The sequence below is a fragment of the Marmota monax genome, unplaced genomic scaffold (assembly GCF_021218885.2).
Source record: "Marmota monax isolate L192 unplaced genomic scaffold, Marmota_monax_Labrador192_F-V1.1 WCK01_AAM20220418_F8-fsc00219, whole genome shotgun sequence".
Classification (NCBI taxonomy): domain Eukaryota; kingdom Metazoa; phylum Chordata; class Mammalia; order Rodentia; family Sciuridae; genus Marmota; species Marmota monax.
This window is the reverse complement of record NW_026692081.1, coordinates 339,338-361,901: the sequence shown is the minus strand read 5'-3', so window position 1 is coordinate 361,901 and position 22,564 is coordinate 339,338.

Below are 22,564 nucleotides of genomic sequence, written 5' to 3'. Positions count from 1 at the left end.
AACCCAACTTGGAGACATACTATGAATCTGCAGTGGTCAAGGCAGTATGGTATTGCTGAAAAGAAAAGACAATTGGATGACTAGAACACAACAGAGCCCAGAAACAAACTCACTCACTGGAATATGGTCTTCTGATCTTCGACAAAGGATCAAAGACAATTCATCAACAAATATTAGCCTTTTCAACTAATTGAACAACTTGACATTTGCATACAAATAAATAAACTTAGACACAGAACTTACATACTTTACAAAATTAACACAGAAAGGATTATGGACCTAAATGTAAGGCAATATTATAAAACTCATCGTAGATCACAAGGAGAAAATTGAAATGATTCAAGATTTGGCAGTAACAATTTAGATACAACACCAAAGGTACAATCCATGTAAAAATAATTAACAAGCTTGTCATCATTGAAATGAAAATGAAGCAAAACTTCTTATTGGTGAAAAACACTGTCGAAAGAATAAAAGTACAAGCCACAAATTAGGAGAAATGTTTGTAAAACGTAAATCTGATAAAGGACTATTACCTAAAATATATAAGTAACTCTTGAAATTCAACAATAAGTAAAACCAAATTAAAAGATACACAAAATATTTGAAGATACACTTCACCCAAGATTAGCATATGAAAGAATACAAAAAAAAAAAAACATATGAAAGAATGTTCAACATCATATGATATCATGAGATTGCAATTTAGAACAATGGGATACCACTATGCATCTATCAAGATGCATCTACCAAAACACAAACTTCAAATGATATGTGGAAAATGAAGAAAAGGGAATCAATATTTATTGTTGTAAAAATGAAAAAAGCTACAGCCACTTTAGAGGAGAGTTTTGAATTTCTTAAAAATACTAAAAATATTTTTACAATAAAATCCAGTAATTATTCTCATTAATATTTACCTAAGAGAGTTAAAAACTTACATGAAAACCTGAATCCAAATGTGTACAATAGCTATATACGTAAATTGCCAAAATTTGTATGTAACCAAGACATTCTTCAGTAAGTAAATGAATTAATAAATAATGGTGTATTTATTTATTTTAATATTTATTTTTTAGTTTTCGGTGAACACAACATCTTTATTTTATTTTTACGTGGTGCTGAGGATCGAACCCAGTGCCCCGCGCATGCCAGGCGAGCATGCTACCACTTGAGCCACATCCCCAGCCCAATAATGGTGTATTTAGACAAAGGAATATTATTAAGCTTTAAAAAGAGATGCATCTTCAAGCCATCAAAAGATATGGACAAAATTTAAATGCTAATACTACATGAAAAAGTCAATCTGTTAGGGTTACATAGTGCATGATCCTGACTACTTGACATTTTGGAGACAGTAAAAAAGATCAGTGATTTCCAAAGTTTTGGGGAAAGGAAAGAATAGGTGGAACACACTAAACTTTCATGGCATTCATTAAACATTTATCTAAACCCATAGAACACACAGAAAAACCCTTATGAAAATTCTAGACTTGAGTGACAATAATGTGTTAATGTTGGCCCATGTTACAAATGTATCATTGTGGTGTGAGATGGCAATATTAGAGGAGGTTGAAACAGTAGAAAGCCAGAAATATATAGGAAGTCTATACTTACTGCTCATTTTTGCTTTGATTCTAAAACTGCTCTAAAAATTAAGTTTACAGTATATACTTTTTTGTTCTTAGTAGTTATACTTGATAATAGAATATATTTTAATGTATTATCCATATATGGAATATAACTTCTCATTCTCTGGTTGTACATGATATAGAATTACATTGGTCATGTAATAATATATGAATAATATATGCACAGAAAGTAATGTCTGATTCATTCTATTTTCTTTCCTATTCCCATTCCCCTTCTGTTCCCTTCATTCCCCATTGTCTAATCCAAAGTACTTCTATTCTTCCTACACCCCACCCCCTTATTGTGAGTTAGCATGCACATACAGAGAGAACATTGGGCCTTTGGTTTTTCGGGATCTGCTTATTTCTCTTAGCATGATAGTCTCCAGTTACATCGATTTACCAGAAATTCATTTCTTTTTATACCTGAGTAGTACTGCATTATATATATATATATATATATATATATATATATATATATATATATATATATATATATCACATTTTCTTTATTAGTTCATCTGTTGAAGGGCACCTAGGCTGATTTCATAGTTTAGCTATTGTGAATTGAGCTGCTATAAACATTAATGTAACTGTGTCACTGTAGTATGCTGATTTTGAGTCCTTTAGCTACATACCAGGAAGTGGAATAACTGTGTCAAATGGTAGTTCCATTCCAAGTTATCTGAGGAATCTGCATACCGCTCCAGAGTGGCTGAGGTAATTTGCAGTCCCACCAGCAAGGTATGAGTGTACCTTCCCCCCACATCTTTGCCAACATTTATTATTATTTGTATTCTTGATAATTACCATTCTACCTGGAGTGAAATGAAATCTCAGTGTACTTTCAATTTGCATTTCTCTAGCTGCTAGAGATATTGAACATTTTTTTTCATATGTTTGTTCAATGATTGTATTTTTTCTTCTTTGAAGAGCTTGTTCAATTCCTTTGCCCATTTAATGATTGGGCTTTTTTTTTTTTTTTGATGTTAAGTCTTTTGAGTGCTTTCTATATTCTGGAGATTAATGCTTTATCTGAGGTGCAGATAGCAAAGATTTTCTCCCATTGGCATTAGAGCTGAGGCCCTGTACCTAATAGAAGAAAGAGTAGGCCCAAATCTACATCATGTCAGCTTAGGAAGAGACTGCCTTAACAAGACTTGTGAAGTACAAGAAGTAAAATCAAAAACCAAAAAATTGGATGGAATCAACCTAAAAATCTTCTTCACAGGAAAGAAAACAATTAAGAATTTGAAGTTTACAGTACATTTTTAAGATATCTCTTTTGCATCCTCCTCATAAAGAAAATCTCTTGAGACTTTATAACATAGTGCCATAACAATTGGATTTCTATGAATGCAATTATAAAAATTTATCACTAAAGTCTTGCTTTTGATAATGAAAACCAAATATTACATGAGTGCTCAAAATAAAAGATTAACTATTTCAATTACAGTTATATCATATGGAAAACAATGTTAGCATTATAATTAAAATGTTCACATCAGAAATATTACATAATTGTAAGTAAAAATGTAACATACTATATTGTCATGATTCACAAATTTATGATTCTTACATATTATATTTGTGTCATTTTATGGATAGTGGTTTAGGAATGTTATTTTTTTTCCTTTCATCAATCTTTGTTTCCTGAACTACTTACACTCAGTACATACAATTCTCTAATTAGAACAAAGTGTTTTTTAAATTTTTTAAATTAAAATCTCATTGATATTCTTTATAGAACTATAAAAAGCCATCATGATATTCATTTGGAAAAATAAGAGACCCAGAATAGCCAAAGCAGTCCTTAGCAAGAAGAGTGAAGCAGGAAACATCACAATACCAGACACTAACAGAGCAATAGTAATAAAGTATTTTTTTAATATTTAATTTTTTTTTAGTTGTAGTTGAACACAACATCTTTATTTTATTTATTTATATTTATGTGGTGCTGAGGATCAAACCCAGGGCCTTGCACATTTTTTTAAATTATTTTTTTATTTTAAACATCAGAAATTTATTGGTTGCTCAAAACATTACATTGATCTTGATATATCATATATCATACATTTGTTTCAAATGAGATATGAATTCTTATTATTCCCCCATGTACAGATTGCAGGATCACGTTGATTATACAGCCACGTTTATACATACACATTTTAATTGCATTGTTTTGAGCTTTGGATCATTCAAGACTTATATCTTCTTTGTTCTTTACTAAGCCTCACCAATATTCTGAGTCCTTCTGAGTTTGCTCTTTCTTCTTCCACTTCTGCATATAATCAGATGATGATGAGAGAAGGCACATGGAAGGTTGTGAGAGCACTTTTTATGAAGTAAAATTGATTTTGTTTGAAAGCTCCTGCTTTCCTTCTCTCCTGGTGCTATTCACCATTGATATCAGAATTCATTTTTTTATTATTATTGCTAAAAAATGGAATACTCCCATGCAGATTATTCTTCAGAGAGTCTGGTCATGGAATCATCCTAAGATCATAGAATCATGTGGTTGAATAAATATCCGTATATATACAAATGGGTAAAGTTTAGATCTATATAAATATAATTTATCAGGCTATCACAGCCCAAGAAAAGAACTGTAAGTTGATATGCATAGCTTTATTAACAGGTTCATTGATATTTCAATGTTACATGATTAAGAAATACAAAAAAAGTCATGGACTTATACATTTATTAACACAGATTTCTTCTGTACAAATGACTACTGCTTTTAACTCTTTAATTTAGCTATCTATATATAGACATGTTATATATATTATACATATATACATGTATATATTTATATTATCAGGATATATATATATATATATATATATATATATATATATCATGTAAAAGTAAATTCAAAGAGGTAATATCTTTTTTCTCTTTGCTACAAATAAAATAATAACATGCTATACACAATATTCTGTAGCTTCTTTTCTCAAAGAAAGATAGTAGTATTTTCATATTGAGTGTAATGAGATTTCTTATTCTTAGGCATAAAATGCTATTATATTGATATATGTTAAAATTAAACTCCTTCCCATGAATATTTAAAGTGGAGTTATATTATTAGTATTATAAACAATGTTGTAATAAATTACTTTTAGCATAGTTGTTTTTGAAAATGTATATGAGTCTAAAAGGCAAATTTTATAAATAGAATTATTGTTTATAATGCCTTTTAAAAAGTGACTGTTCAAAGACATTCTATTAATGTGAACTCTTACATATGCTTTTTACCTCCCATGATCTTTTTCTTACAGACCCCAACATAGGGTACTGTTAAGCTTTAGTATCTCTGCCACCGTAACTGGGAAATTAGTAGAGTAAAATAGCTCACCTTAATGTTCATACACTTATTTTTCTAATAGTTATTTTTAAAATTGACTGGCAGGAGTACATAATGTGTTTAAAAATGAGATCTTTTGTCTATAAGAACCATTTTTAATACTTTTTGGGGATTATATTTTGTCCACTTGGTTTATAATTTAAGTTACAGGTTTACTACTGTAACCAATTTATTGTTTATAAATTATTGATTCAAGCATTAATTACAAAGCTCCTTCTCAATCTGAATCTATAAAAGTAACTACTACTATAATAGTTATATATCTATATCTATATTTAAATAAATCACTAAAAGAAATCCATACACCTATGCAACAGATTATATACAAAACAACATTCAAAATTGCAGTATCCATAGTAGCATATAAATAAAAACTATTCACATGGCTGTCAAAAATAAGAATGAATAAGTAAAATACCATAGAGTTGCTGATGGGAATAATATGTAGTAATTACAACAAATAAATTTGAGCACCTTGTAACCATCAGGAATAATCTCCCAAACACTATTGAGATGAATTTTTTATTTTATGTACTTATTAATTTCAAATAATCAGGCCCTGATACACATGATGTGTGTAACCAACAAATATTATACCCAATTTTTAAAAAAATTTTATTGGCTCATTATAGTTTCACATATTACTGGGATTTGTTGTTACATAGTCATACACGCACACAACATTATTTGTCAATTTCACTGTCAAGTACCTTCCCTTTCTCTCCCCTACTCTCATAATCATTTTAAAATTGTTTTCTTTTAATAGTTTTCATATTCCTACCATTACTGTCTTTATTGAGTAACTGAATATTTCATAAGGTTTGGTTTTCTTATTTCTTATAAAATAGGTAATCAATTTTCTCATTCTTTTCTTTTATTCTACCTAATTCTAGAGCATATATACATATATATTTTGCAGTGTTTCCTGATAGTTGTGAATGTATTCTGTTGCCTTATTTATAAATGTGATCCACAAATTATTATTAAATTCAAGGTGCTATGTTTCTTCTATATTTTTATCTATTCCAACAAATTTTCTTCAATGTGTTCTGTTGTTAGAATGGCCTACACTTTTTCTCCTCTATTCTTTTTTGTCCCCCCTCTTTTTGGAATCATCATACAGGTGCTCATTTTTTTTTTTTAAATTAACTTGTACTTATATTCCAAACAGACAAATTTTTCTGGTCTATCTTTGGAAGAGGTTTCTGAAAGATGACAAAAAGTCCAGAGCACTATTTCAGGTTTTGTGATTTTGTCCAAGGAAGTTTTCTTTTAACCTTTTTTTTTCCTGTTCTGCAATTGATTCTTCTAGAGAGGAAGAATGTGTTCTTGCTAGTCTGTTTCCAGGTCACACATTATTGTTATACATTTATATATTTTAGGCCATGCATTTTGGAGATTGCCATCATAAACAACAGATAAAGGGCTTTCAACTGTAAGCTGGGCGTTTCACTCTAAGGAAGTGTATTATGCTGGCTCTTTCCCTTCTTGGAAATACTTACATTTCTCCATGACATATGTATCCTCTCAGGTTCTTCCTTCAGGGCCCCTCTCACCTGTGCCCTTCTATATCTTTCTTTGATGTGTGAGGATTGTCAATTTTTCTGAAACTAGAAACATGGTTTCCTTTCTTCTGTTTGTTTACTTAATTTCTAGGAGTTGAAAAGGTAAATACTGAATTTTAGTCACTCTATTGAAGATATAAATCTAACATTTCTGTTTTATGTAAGACCTGAGATGCTTGTGAACTTTGTATTATCAGTACATAAAAAGTATCAGAAATGCTTACTGCCATCATCTTCTGAAAACCATGTTACAGATTGTGCAATACATTTGAGATAGCCACCTGCAAAGGTATTTGTAAAAGATATCCCAGGGCAGCAATTCACATGGTTGTGTTTGAAGGGAAATTGTATATCTCTCAAGAGGAAAACTAAATTAGGAAGTGTATTTTTATTGATATTGTTCTGCAACAATTTGCATTTCATAATTGTTAAGGGAATATCCAGCTAAAGTGTCTTTAATCAACACAATTGAGGACTGGGTTGCTTGTAACAGCCAGACTACTTATGAAGCTTTGAATATTAATAATATGTACTAATCCTTTTGAAAAAAAATTAAGTGCAAAATAAAAATTTTCTGTAATAAATTCTATTTTTAGGTACATTGTTTGAATTCCACAAATTGATTTTCTTTAGAAATCAAGAGTTGAAATATAAAAATACACTGGATTAAGTTTATTAAGATATTGCCTCACAGAAAAGAGGAGAAATTTTCTCATTCTCAAGAATATATATACTTTAAAAAAAAATTAAAACTTTTATTTATTTATTTTTATGTGGTGCTGAGGATCGAACCTAGGGCCTTGCATGTGCTAGGCGAGCGTTCTACTGCTGAATCACAACACCAGCCCTACATAGCTAACTTTTGCAGAGGCTTTTCTCTGACATTTTGTGCATCTATCCAACTTAATTAAAAGTTCTATGTGTGTATGTGCGTGTGTTCTGAACTGCATCGCTGCCCTAAAATTTTCCTGCTTGTCATATTGCTTCTATTGAATTCAAAGATCATGTTAGATGCAATTTGAACAGCTCCTTTATACTAAGATTTTCTTAAAACAAAACTTTGTTTTTCTTTTGATTTTTAAAAGACTTTGGTTTGTGTTTTATGTGGGATTGTGTCTTCCCAAATTCAAATAATGGATCCTTATCCCTGAGTGGCTATTCAAAATGGGACTGTATTTGGAGATAAGCCCTGTTAATGGGTATTTAAGTTCAATTGAGGTCACTATCATAAACCCTAATCTGATATGACTGGTGTTCTTATAAGAAAAGAAGATCAGTAGGACACAAACCCAGAAAAGACCACAACACAGAGAAGGCATTGCTGTATAAGTCAAAAAGAGACAATTCAGAAGATCCAATCTTGTCAAGGCCTTGGTCTTAAACTTTTATCCTTCATCACTGTAAGAAAATATATTTTCATTATTTAAGCCTCTCAGTTTATAGTACATTTTTTGTGCAGCCATATCAGACAAACACAGTTTGCATATTATTTTGGGATATTGCTGAAGATCAAAGAAACAAGGGAATACAATATAGTCAATTCTATAGGATAAAGAAAATGAGTGTCTCTAGGTATGTGAGTATGCAGAGTGATTATACCTTCTCTCTGAAATGCAGGCATTATTCCACATAAGTCTAAACCTACTGTGACCACCATTCTCACCTCCTGCCAGCCTCTGAGGATCTCCATACCAGTCCCAACCATCTGGCAAAGACATCTGAAGTCTCAGTTTGGGTCAAGGGTCTCACTATGGTGTTAATCACTAATGTGGTTATGTAAATTTAAATGTGGTTTTAGGTCACTTGGCCCAGCCATGACTATGGAAAAGTGATTGGCTACTTTTAAAATTTTATCTCTTCTGATAAGGTTTGTAGCCATTTGGTTTTTTAAACCAAAAAGAAGAGAAATTACTATGTACTCCTGTCCTGAGATGCATTTCTGTTTGCTCATTCTCTTGTGCTACCCAATTTGGGGATTAAAATTATATTTGTACAACTTAACTCTTTCATTTAGTATAATAAAACATACATTTTTCACATTTCTCAACCATTTTCTGTGCATGCAGTTTAGAAAAAGAAAAAAAATACCTCACATAAAAACAGAAGTTGTGATATCTAACCTTTCCCCTGTGTTTGGGCATTTAGGAATATTATAGAATTTGCTATTCCTACTCCTGCTGGGGTAGACAGATGGAGGCTCCTTTTGGTGTTTGCAGGATGTGCTAGTTAGTAATCCACAAGTTCACCCCTGGGGAGGTTGACTGTATTTCTCCTGTCTAGTTAACCATGGTGCTATCAGCCTGGCCACTCTGCAGGAAGTGATTCTTAATAAAACCTTCCCCATATGTCCATTCAAAAGTAATCTCTAATTCTGCTGAATTAATCTACAAAGCTAAATGTTATATAATATATATTTCTATGCCAATCAATAGGTAAGCATAGAAAAGTAACATCTGCTATTTAAAAAGATAAAAATACATGTTTTATAAATGTTATATAGTATATATTATATTTCATATTTGTCAGCAGATTAAGAATAGAAAAAAATGTATAATCTATTCTCTCAAAGTATAATTCAAAGTAACATGTTATGGTGGCTTCTTAGAACACATAATAAAATGTTAATGGATACAATCAAGATGAAATACTTTATTTTTTTAATGAGAGTAATATTTGATCTCTAGTGAAATGGAGTGCAAGTGCTTCTGATCCTGAAAAAATTAATCATGACTCTGTTTATATTTTCATAAATTTAAGTCTATTATATGTCTTTATTTCTAGATACCCAATTTCATATAATCTTGCTGAGTTTGGCAACAATAATCCACAATACTTATTAGATTAAATGTTTGTTAGTATTGTCTCTGCAACATAAATACTTATGGTCAATGCACTCATAAGGCAACTCAAAAATTTTTGATGAGGGCAATGCAAATTAAGCCCATAATGTAACACTCTTGTGGATTCATTAAAAATGACAAAAATGAAAATGTCTATAAAAATCATTTGTTAAAGTGTAGACTATTAAATCTCTTAAACATAACTTTATGAAATGATTTGGCATTACTTAGCAAAGTTGAAATTCACACATTCTATAAAATTACAATGACATTCCTAAGTGAATAGTGAAGAAAAATTATTGAACAGTTACACAAGCTTGTAAGACAATGTTTATAATAGGAGAATCCTCCAAAATACAAATAGAAAATGGAAATAATTCAAATGCCTATTAGTATTCTAAACAGATTATTAAATCTTTGTTCATAGAATTTATATAACAGAGTAACCCATTGCATTTAAAATGATCTGGATCTCCATGCAACATCGATAAATAATGTTTTCCAACATGATGTTGAGTTTATAAAGTCCAGAAGGAAACAAAAGAAACAGAATACCTATAAAACAATATCCTCTTTGTAAAAAAATTCAATGCACTTAAAACAAAATTACACATTATTTTACACTTATATATGCATAATAAATAAACATACATATAGTATATGGACTCATATATATGTGAATGTGTGTGTATGAAAGAAATAAAAAATGAAAATTTGAGAATATTAATTATTGAGACAGAAAATGATGGAAGAAATGAGTCTCTCAAATAAAAAATATATGATCTAAGTAATTGAAATATCCATAAATTGAAATATCTATAAGAGATTTTTAATATGTCACTCCTATGTACATTCACTATACTCCCTTTATAGATATTCATGTTTAAAATTTATAGGAAAATACTAGAACCTTTTTATATTTCTAAAATGTTTTAATAGACAACTGCTGGAACAAACCTTTTTCAAATGTGTCATCATTTTTCCTTCCACTTGTCTTTTTTGATGTTTCTATCCAACAATAAGTTACTTTTCCCTCCTTTGCTGAGTCAGTAGGTCTCATGTACTCAGGTCCACCTCAGTCTTGACCTTTACACAAAGTGCGGAGGTACACTTGACTCAGATACAAAAGAAAACCTGTCATTTTGATGTATCTAGGAAATGGTTTATAGTGATCCCCAGTCTCTGACTGATGAACCATCTGCTTCCCACAATTTTTGCAATATAATTTAAACATGTTTGTATGTTTGTGTATATATGTGCATATAATATATACGTATGTGCATATGTATAATATATATATGTATATACCTATACATATGTATTTTAAGGATATTATTTGGGTTCTCTTTATTACCACAGTAAAAATAAAGTGGATATAATAGGAAAATATATATGCAAACTTATATAATTTTTTCAAATTACAAGTTTATAAATCACATAAATACAAAGGACTCATTATCCTTAATAGATTAATAAAGAAGGAAAGACAGAGACATACATTTAAAATAATAAGCAAAAATAAATTTGAGATAGTGGATTTTCTTGAACCAATGAGTAGCATTAATCTAATCTAAATTAATCTAAATTTTCATAATGAATAATCACTTCACAAATATTCCCTGAGTTCTGACTTTATTTGTATGTACTGGTTATATTTGAAAATGTAAAAATAAAATATTCACTGTTCTCTACTTTTGAATATTTAGTTGAGGTAAACAGTTTTTAAAAATTAGTATAATATATATATGACTTTAATTACTGAGTTATGTACAATAAAACCTTTGCCAACAACCATTCACACTTAAACATGAAAAGATTCTTATATGTTATTTAGCTCCAAAAATGTCTCTGAAAAATTAATCTCCTAGATAAATTTTTGTCTTGATACTCCTTTATCATCACAAATAGTATAATAAAAGTATTTAATAGTGAGTCATCTCCTGTCATTCATTTCCTTCTGTGCTGTGTTGACCAGAATTGAAGTATACTTGTTACCAAAAATTTATTTTTATTTTTAATGAAATTATAAGATAAAATTGTATTAAGAAATAGATGAAAGACGAAAATCTCAAAAGATCAATTTTATTCAATAAAAAAGTTAAACAATTTTCTCACCCCACAGAAGACAGAATACACCATACTTTTAACAAAATAGAGAAAATACAGATATAAATTTAAGTACATGTAATTATTTTCCAAGATCCCTGTGTTTTGTATGGCATACTACAATATTGCTTCTTTGTTATTTTCTAAATGTTGTTAACTACTTTTCCTAAATAACTTACTTGCAAGTTTATTGTTTTCTCAAGTCCTACTTCCAGAATGCCCCCAAACTGATGGAGATTTGATTTTACCATAAGGGTACAGATTTTAAAATGAGAATCTGAAGCCTAACGTCAATGTGATTACTGGACACAGAAGTAACCTTCAGGAAGTATGATTTAAATATGAACTGGATGGATTATGGAGCAGATTCTTCAATGTACTAAATATCACATAATTCTGCTTTTTGTAGAAAAAGAAATCAAATTTATAGATAGGCATTTAAAAATCATTTTAATACTAGTATTTTCATAACAGTGTGGGTGAACTTAATAGAAGAGGATACAATTTTTGAAATTGTAAAATTTTGTATTTATGCTCCCCAAATTTTGATCACAGAGTATTTTTTTAAATTTCTAGTTTCATCTAAAAATTCTGTATTTAATTTTCTAATGATGAATTAAAAAGTAACTTGTCTCTCTTCTGTCCTAAAACTAGCTACTTTTCTTTCCCTAAGAGGAAATGACCCAAGCTTCCATTTTGGCATAAGGCTTTGAGGGCCAAATAATTTTATTTATTTATCTCACCAGTTTTAAAATCACAGTATCTTTTATAATTTGGATAGTCTTTTCTGTCTGCTCAAATGTCCTTGGAAATGGACACCAAGTAATTCACTTTATTTTTGCACATTGGTAATTCTTAGATGATTTTTCTTTAAATTAAAAGCAAAGCTGAACAAGCTAAGGTAATTTCTTGCTTGCAAGATCTGCAACGTATTCCAGAGTCTTTAATTCCTGTCTTTTCAATGCTTCAAATTGGCTGATGTTAAATGCAGATGTTTTCCAAATTTTATTTATAAGCTGTTAAGCAGCTTCAAATATCATGAAAATAAAATAATATAATTAGAATATTCTGCACAGTGTCCAAGCAAATGCTTTTGGTTATACAAACCAGTGGGGTTATACAGGAGACTGTCATGCAAATAGCGTGCTGATGAAAGCACTGAGTTACTTAGCATTACTCATCAGATCATTGATATGACTGTGAAAAATGAAAGCAATCTAAAATAAATGAGAGGTTACCTACCCAGCACACTCCTTCCACTCTCTGCTTTCTTGTATCAGCCCACATAAACTCAGAATTTGGATCTTGAGATGGAAAAAATTTATCATTTTATGCATATTATGGCAAAATACCAATGGCACTAGTTTGACAGTTTCAGGACATCAAAACTATAAATCCTATCCCATGGAAATAAAAGGACCTCCTCACCCTCCTAGCTGCCTTTAAGATAATCGGCACTATGTTGAATCATTTATAAAGGGCACACAGACATATTACATCAGTGACATTTTTCGGCAGAATAATTTATGTGTATATACAAAGTTTTATTTTCTTAATATACTTTAAAGCAAGCATATTGAACAAAAGTAAGATTTTAAATGTACAGTTCTGCTGTTTTTATTGTTTTTTCCCTCAATTTATGAGACCATTCTCCACATTAGTGACATTTGTCATCAATTCCAGTCTATTATAATTTATTGGTTTCTGCTTTTTCATTAAAATAGATGGGAAGAAATAGGAATGAGTCTCCTCCCACATTGTTATGACACCCAGTCAAATTTATGATTGAAGTTAATGTATATCCTGAAGAAAGTTCATAGGCATGTTTATAATATGAGTTCAGAATGACAAGATAATATTTTTCATAAATTATTAAGAAGTAAAATATGACAGGAAAAAAGTCTATGGACTTGTCACATTTAGTATAGGTTTATTCATCCCATCTAATGATTTTTCCCAAGTGATAAGAGTTGAACTGAAAGACTCACTGTCCAATCTAAGCCATGTATTTACTCCTTGAGGCCAATTAACAGTCTAAGCAGTTAGAATGTAAGCTATTGTATCATTTTGAAGTAATATGGTATATCCAATTCTCTTCATGTTAGTTAAAACACTATTGGTTAATAGAGTTATTAAGGAATATTAATCAAAATCGCATAATTATTTAAATGTCTAAGTGTGTATGTAGTATGGCATTCAGACATTTAAACAGGATAAGAATTACTTTTCAATTTTGAGAACTTACTAAACCTCTGTTACTATCAATTTTCTTTCCTCTAGAAAGTGGCTCATAATTACTTTCTTTGTGAATTGCTCTGAGATTAGAAATTACAGATTTACCCTGTAAATACCTGGCATGAGTTTGCCCTCTGCACATGGATAGGACAGGGGGCAGGTGCTCTCTGGAATACTCCTAGAGAAGTTACTCAAGAATCTTCTTACTCAAGAATCTTCTGACATTGCTCCATTGTCTCAGTAATGGACACCAACTTGAAGTGTGATTACCTGCATAGCATTCAGATTTTTTTCTTTGTCTTGGCTTCTGAATTCTCCAAAAAGATAAAAAGAAAACTATACCTTCTCTTAAAAACTTCCTGAATACTAATTCTGGTTATCAAACATGGGAATAGATCTGGGGGAGACAGAAACCTGTGGTGAATCTAAGTTGGCTGCAGTGGAGGGAAAGGAGGGGCCAAGTCAAGACTGAGGGAGGATGCCATGAGACAAACCCTGTGCTTTGGTTGGCAAGATTATAATCAAGTCACAGGCAAGAGAGACAGAGGGCCCAGGTGGATAGGCAGGTCACATTGAGAAGAAGTTTGACTTTGAATTATTGTCTGCCTGGGATAAAGACAGAACAGTCCATAGACTAAAGTGGTAACAACCGAGGTATAAGAAGAATCCCATAAACTGCTCCAGTGAAAGCCAGTAATGCTTCTTGAGGACTATAATGGGTATAACGACCCATTTTCTGTAGTAAAATTATACACTGGAATTCTTTCTCAGAGGCAGTTAGTTGTGTGAAGAGACTTACTGAGAGCCACAGCCGAGTTGGAATGGCCCCTGGCATTTTGCCAACAGTATTGGTTGACAGGCAAGGCATTACTGTGCCGAGATCCACGGCCGAGTCTGTATGGCCCCTGGCATTTTGCCAACAGTATTGATTGACAGGCGAGGCATTACTATCCGCCTCTGCCGCAACTTTTGAGTTCTCCCACTATTTTGGAGTTCTCGAGGAGATTTCCGGGGATTCCCGGAGAGTTCCCATTGGTTGGGGAAGTGCAGGAGGAGGGATTTCCGGGAGAGATATTTCCGGCTGGGGGTTCCTGGACAAGCCTCGTGGTGTGTTCGGGAGGATTCCCTGGGAGCTGTGTGAAGTGTTTTCCTGCAGTTTAAAAATAAAGTTTGTTCCTGCTTCAGTGGCTCCTGATTTGTGCCCAGCCAGACTGTGGCAGAGACTCATGCACTGGAGACAGTGTGATTCTGTTGAAAACTGCTTGGGGGTCCCTGTCTATGGTGGCTACGCCTCTACTTTGGTGGACTCATTTTCCTTTTTCTGTAAGATAAACCTTTTGAGACTCTTCATCTTTTTCCTTCAAATTCTTTGTCCTGAACCCTGTCCCTTGTAATTTTACACCACATTCATGTAAATAAATTTGTATGTGTACTGTTCCATGGTTTACAAAGAGGACAAAAAATGCTTTTGATTTGTGATCAACAAAATGCTCACAAAATAAATGAGAATGAAATTGTGTTCTTCTCACTCAATGCAGTGTTTCCTTCTACTTTAGCTTTCTCCTACTTACTCCATTAAAATCAATTTTCTTTTCTATTTCTTCAAATATTAATGGATCCATACATCTCTTTACATTGATCTATTAAGCTTTGGTTCAAATGTTTACATGGTTTGTCCCTCAAACTATCGGACTTTGAAGGTGATCACCATTGCTTCTATCTCTCCTATTCTTTCTCCATATGCAGTTATCTCTGGAGGCATTCTTCATTCTCACAAACAAATACAGACAATGGATTCTTTATTTTTTACTTCCGTACTCCTAAATATTCCTACTCCAGGGGAAGAATAATGATTTCAGTTAAATTCATCAATGTTGAGTTTATAAATAAGGTAAGTGAATCTCATAGATCAAGTTAGTCTATTACAAACACTTGGTTTACATGACCTTGACTTCCACAACTACACTCTCCTGATTTTCTTTATACCTCTTTGGATAGTGTCTTTCAGTTACTTTTCAGAGTCATCCTTGAGTCAGGTTTTCTGTTTCTATATTTTCTGTCACTTTTGGCATTTTTTAGAACTCTGTCATAGATAACACTGCTTTGTCATTATGTGTATTTTTTTGATGATTTCATTAATCCAGAGGCTTTCATTATCCTAAGGGTTCACCTAAATCTGTTGCTCTGTTCTCTTAAAATTCAACATACCTATCTGCCTGCTGACATTGTTACATGAGTACTCATTAGGTACATCAGATTCAATGTTCCTGACTTGAATTCAGATTCTGTGTTGCTGAATTTCCCCTGCAGTATTCTTCATTGCCTCCTAATACTTAGATCAGAAGGGTAGAATTTTACTTGTTTCACCTTTCCTTCTCCAAATACAATTCTACTCAAAATTGCCAGAGGCTAATTTTGTTTCTCATGTACCTTTCTGATGTATTCAGCTTATTTTATTCTTGCTAGCACCCCTCATTAGAACTGAAAAACCACCATTCCTCCTCCCTGCTCGAGTTTCTTCTTGGGATCTGGAAGGAGTTTCCGTACCATGTTGGTGATCAGGGAACTATCACTGAAAGCCCATTAGTAATTTCCCACTTCCTATATTAAATTTCTGATTCCTTAAATGTCCCGTAGAGTTCCCCATGGCCTTTTACCTTCTTACTTATACAGGTTATTTCTCAAGACTTTTAACATGAAACTGCATTTTTGATAGAGAACTGTTGCTTCATTTTTCCTTTTGTCCCATGCTTTGTTTTGTATGGTAATTTCCTACATGGTGGTTCGTTTTACTGTGTTTTATTCACCTTTACCATGTTCTGTCTTACTATCCATTTCTTTTACTTTAACTTACTTATCATTTCTCATGGAAGGCTTTTCCTATCGTCTTAGAAAATTCAACTCTCCCTAATATATGTTTTCACAGTTCGATTTTTTCTATTTTGTCTAAATTCTTTATAGAGATGTTTTATCATTATTCTTTCACTAGATATTAGCCTTGAGAGGGCAAGACCTCTTTCCACCATGTTCACCACAGAGCCACAGTGTCTTCATTAGTTAATGACATATTAGACACTATTGTACAATAGAGATTTTTCTGTTTTGTCCTAGCTTCCTGGGAGGGAATTTCTAAACCTTTGGGATTGTCAGAGTGATGAGCATTTCTTTGTTATTATGGTGGATTCTTGAACCACATCTGAGTTTTTCCTGAGAAGATAACTAAGAATAGAGTCGGATCATTGTGGAAAACCTAATCATATGATTACCAGGTTGGAGACTTGAGCCACATGATACCGTCAACATTCAGACAATGGAGGGCTGCAGAAGATTGACTTTAGTCACTTTAGTCTTGCCAGTGTGGTGAAATTCCAATCAAAATAAACACATGAAGATAGCTTTCTGGTTGACAGACAGAGATGTATGGTTGGTATGGGGAGAGGACTCAAAAAAGCATGGCATTTGGAATCTTTCCAGACCTCACCCTCTGGCCTCTTATTTGTCTGATCCTTTAAAATGAGAGCCATAATAAATACAGAACTTTCCTGAGTTCTTTGAGTCATTGGAACCACTTATTAAACATGAAAGAACTATGGAAATTTATAGGCATTTGGTTAGAAGTGTGGATAGAACTTGTGGCTGGTGTCTGAGATATGGCAGTGCTGGGGGAGTTGGCTGGTGCCAGGCATCTAAATTGCAGATTATGTGCAACTCCAGGTAATTAGCATCAGAATTCAATTGCACTGCCTGGAGCTATAGTGCTCACCTGTAATCCCAGTGGTCCTGGAGGCTGAGGCAGGAAAATTTTGAGTTCAAAGCCAGCCTCAGCTAAAGTGAAATGCTTAGCAACTCATTGAGACCCTGTCGCTAAATAAAATACAAAAAATAGGGCTGGAGATGCGGTGCAGTTATTGAGATCTATTCCCAGTATCCCCCTCACCCCCCAAAAGAATCGTATTACACTACTGCAGAGGCACTTTTAATTCTTTACTAAAGGAATGAATGAATGAATGAATGAATGAATGAAAAATAAAATTTCAACTTTCAGAGAGATGGGTGGTATTCATGCAAACTTTATATATTTCCTGCTGTGGTCAGCAGATTTCTAAGATGGTCATTGAAATTCTAATCCACCACTGTGTATGTCCTTGGACTGTAAACAAGAATTTGGTAAAATGGGATAGTCACTCCCTTGATTATGTTATGTAAATAAGACAAAGGTAATGGTATGCAGTAGACCCCTTTATCCACAGGGTATGCATTCTAAGGCTCTCAGTGGGTGGCTGATACTAGGGATACTATGAAATCCTATCTAGACTGTTTTCTCCTGCATGCCTAGCACCATTGCTGCACTGTATCAAAGTTAACCTGTACTTCCATGTTTTATGCTAGGGTGACTATGCTAATACTACTTTTGCACCTTTGGCCATTATTAAATTAAATAAAAGTTACTCAAACATAAATACTGAGATATGGCTACTGTTGGTATGATATATGAGAGAGCTACTGAATACCATCTACAGCATGGATATGCTAAACAAAAGAATGATTTTTTTCCCTTTATGGGATGAAGTGGTTTGGCATGAGATTTCATTCCACTACTCAGAATGACATGAAATTTAAAACTTTTGACTATTAGATTCTGGAATTTTCCATTTAATATTTTTGAACCATGAGTAATTGAAACCATAAAAAGCCAAATTACAGATAAGGACCAGAACTACTATAATCATCATTGTTTTAGGAGACTGGAGACTTCTGTTGGTTTTGTGGAAATAAGCTGTCATAAGGTGAGAATGTCACATGCCTAGACCCTGAAGGCAGCTCTAGGAATGAGTGTGAGCTCAGACAACCAACAATAATAAAAGAGGGAACTCCTCTAAGCTGCCAGGAACGGGATTTCTACAACAACCACTGTGAGTCTGTGAGAGAGCAACAGCTCCTGATGAGAACAGGGTGAACACCACAGTGGACCCTCATGAGTGTTAAATTGTACACCTTCGATTTTTGAATCCCTGAGCATAATTTCCAATCACACTCTACCTGAATTTCTAACATATGGCTACAGACAATAAACATGTGTTCTAACCTGTGAACATTGTGGTAATTGGTTTTAAACAATAGAAAAATAATGCACTTCTCCTACACTGATTGAACAAAGGAAGTAATTGTTAGCAACATCTTTGTTGCATTTTATAATCAAAACTTGAAAAAGACATTATTTTATGTTGTTGATTAAAGGAAATTCTATACTTTTTGGTATGTAAGCCAGCTTGTAGGAAAAATGGAGAATATATTAGTACATTTAAGAAGAGAATTTCATTTTTTCCATGGCTTCTTAAAATATGCATCAGAGTAATGAACATTCAGATATATAGAGTACTTAAAAAACATCAAGAGGAAAATAAGTAATGCTATCCAAAGCCTTTATTTAGAATGTCTAACGTTTCCAGTTAGAAAGTTTATTTATAAAAGAACCCAAATTTAACAACAGTACAAACATAACCTGTTAAAACGTCTTGCTCCTCAGGTACCAAACTAGAAGACTCGTCATGTCAATAACAAAAGACAAATGTAAACAGAGGAAAACATTTTCTAAAAATAAACAGGAATTTGAGAAATAAAGAAAGAACTAACTGGGTTTTCATAATGAGTAAACACATGTATCTCTATGTGATTATGGGATTGGACATGTGTTTCAACAGCATTAATTGTCTTCTTCAACCTTTTTACCTAGAAGCCTTGTAATGAATTCTTTTCCTAAATCTGGATTACAATTAATTTAATGTAAAACTGAAGAGTTATCTGGGCAAATAACAAATAATTGCCCAGATAATTTCTGTCATAATCTTAATCTTTTCAACATATTTCCCTATTTTGTATTTATGAAATTTAGAAAATAGAGTTGCCCAGTGGTTTTGTTTTTCTTTTCATTCACTGAGACATATCTGTTAAAAAAAAAAAAATCAAAGCTTGTTCACTGTGAACACCAATGAGCTGTTCAGATATCTTAAGATGTATATTGCAGTTGGGTGTCTCCAGTAGCTGGATAAGTGTGTCATCTGTGCTATCTGTGATTTAATAAAAATGTTGCACTGAATAAGGCCAAGGATGTTAACATAAATCATTTCATAGAGATTCCCATTCAGTGGGCATGTTTTGTTTTACTCATCACTCTTTGACTATGATTGCTCAGACCATTTTTTATTGCTATAATCACAAGAATGAGCACAAATAAATCCTGAAGAACTCTGAAAGCAATATTGTTAAAACTCAAATAAACCACACAGTATAGGATTTCCTGGATGAAACTGTGGATTTATGTAAATTTCTCAAATAGTTTTGGCTTTAGCTTTCTTTAGCAAGATTTAGATAACAGCCTATGCAATAGACCATTCCACTGGCTTGTATATGCTGACTATTCCAGACTTTATGTAAGTGTCCTTTAAAATTTCCAATTGTGTTTCTTTTGCCAAGTTTTCTTTTGGAAGAACTCATGTGGTTATAGTTATACATATTTTTCCTTGCTCCTCCCAGGATCCAAACACCAAAAAGAGAGAGAGAGAGAGAGAGAGAGAGAGAGAGAGAGAGAGAGAGAGAGAGAGAGAGAGATCATTTGATTATCCCATTTACAAAATTTGCTTACTTTCTGGTTTGTTTTGTTACAATATTAATTTAAAATGTTAAAGTGCATTTTCTGTAGTTTATAATATCATTCAATAATTTTTAAATCTGATGTCTTAATTCCAATTTGCATGAACTTTTTTACTTTTTTTCGGAGACAATTTGGTAAGTTTGCATTTAAACATAGCCCCAGAGCTTCACACACTTTTAAACTGGTGAAATGAAGCTGCTAGGACAATGGTGTTATTTATTATGGTGTGTTATCCCATTGCACTGCACCTGTCTGGATCATAGGTTTGCAATAATGCAATGAAAACGATTTGAATGGGTCACAGGTCTAATGTGTTAAGCACATAAACAAAGACTGCCCAGAGAGAGTGTTAATCCATGCTCATTAATTTTTGAATTCACATTCTGCAAGTTCATCCAAAAATTTATGAAGCACATCAGAGTTTGGCTTCAACAGCAATAGAGACATACTGAAACATATGGCTGGGGGGCAAAATAGAGTCCTTGGCAGTGCTCCTGCAGAGAGCCAGGTGAAGTGAAACCCATCAGAACTTCTACCACAGCCATGAGAGTCACAGCCCACAGAAGAGGGATGCTTCCAATATCTCTGAGACGTGAAAGACAGAAGAGGCTCATTTCAATCACTCCCATAGAGACTAGCACTTCTCTAGTCTAGTGGGTTCTGTTTATTAGAGTACATCTTTATGCATGACTATTTAAATTAGGTGAAATTCATCAACCTTATTATTCCATGTCCCATGTATATATAGATATACCTGTGTGTACTTGTGTATAATATATAGATAAACACACATGAGCCATTGCCTGACACATTGTCTTGTTACAATTGACCTTTTATTTTCAACTGTAAAAAAATGTATTTCGTATCTTTTATTTTATAATTCAGTAATGGTATACATACTCTTTTAATACTAACATTATTTTATCAATATTTTATTTTTAATGGCAATAAGGTGATTAAATATGATTATGTTTTTTGAAACCTTGGCTTAATACCTAGTGATATATGCTAGTCTGGTTATTTTGAGTTAGTAATTTTTCTAATGACTATCCTACTTGGTATGATAATTCACAAAGGTATAAGGACACATGCTGCTTATTTTTCTATAACATAATATGATATAAAATTTTGAAATAGATCCCGTAATTAGTGGTATCAAGTTTTCCTGATGAAATGGAAATGATTACTTAAAAAATTATGTACAGAAAAATTCCTTCTTTAATGTGTTTTGAAATAGATTAGATAAGTATAAAAGGTTTTACTTACTCAAATGTTCAGATACAAATGTTCCAAAAGACAACAAAATAACATGATTTGTCCACTCGCCTCCTACCTCTACCTTCCATGGTAGAATGTTCCAGGTTTGAAGTCTTTAGGCCACAGGAACTGCTCTCTTTGCTGTAGTTCCACTAGTTGTTTTAATTTTTTTTAGTAACCCATACTGCTTCTTCTTAACTGCTTCCACAAATTTTACTTTACAATAATACTCCTTAATTATTGTTTTCATTTTGTCACTTTGTCATTCCTTTCTCAAAGGACCCTTCTATGAATACCAGATACCTGGGGCAGAGTCCTCCCAGGATCCTCTACAATCAATCTATTCTCCAATCATTATATATTTCTGCTCTTAGACTGAAAGGACTTTGATGACAGAGGTTTCTTGTGTCCTATTCACCAACAGTCTCCCCTTCATTGTTTAGTGACCTTCACTTAGACTCTGAGTAAATAGGTATTTGAAGAAATAAAGAAAAAATTCAAACCAAATAAAATATTTTCAAAGATGGAAATGATTTATATTAGAAAAAAACCCCAAAATTTATGAGATTAATTTAAAAAGACTTATGCAACTACAATAAATTCTAAGTTAAAAAAAAGGAATGCACTCCATTAATCATTAATCCTTAGCATTTAAGCCTGATATGTTTTTCTTCACGGGATGTATTCATTCATCATGTCATTATATTACATGAATTAGTCTTGTATATTTTTTTATTTCTAACCCTATAACATTTAGTTGGAACTGTATCTTGCATTTCCAATTACCATTCAGTGACTGGCATACATGTGATAGTAAATATTTACTGGATGACTGAATGGACTTGAACTATCTAGACTTCATTTTTCCATAAAATGTCTGAAGAGAATCTAGCTTGTTCCTTTTTCCACAGCAA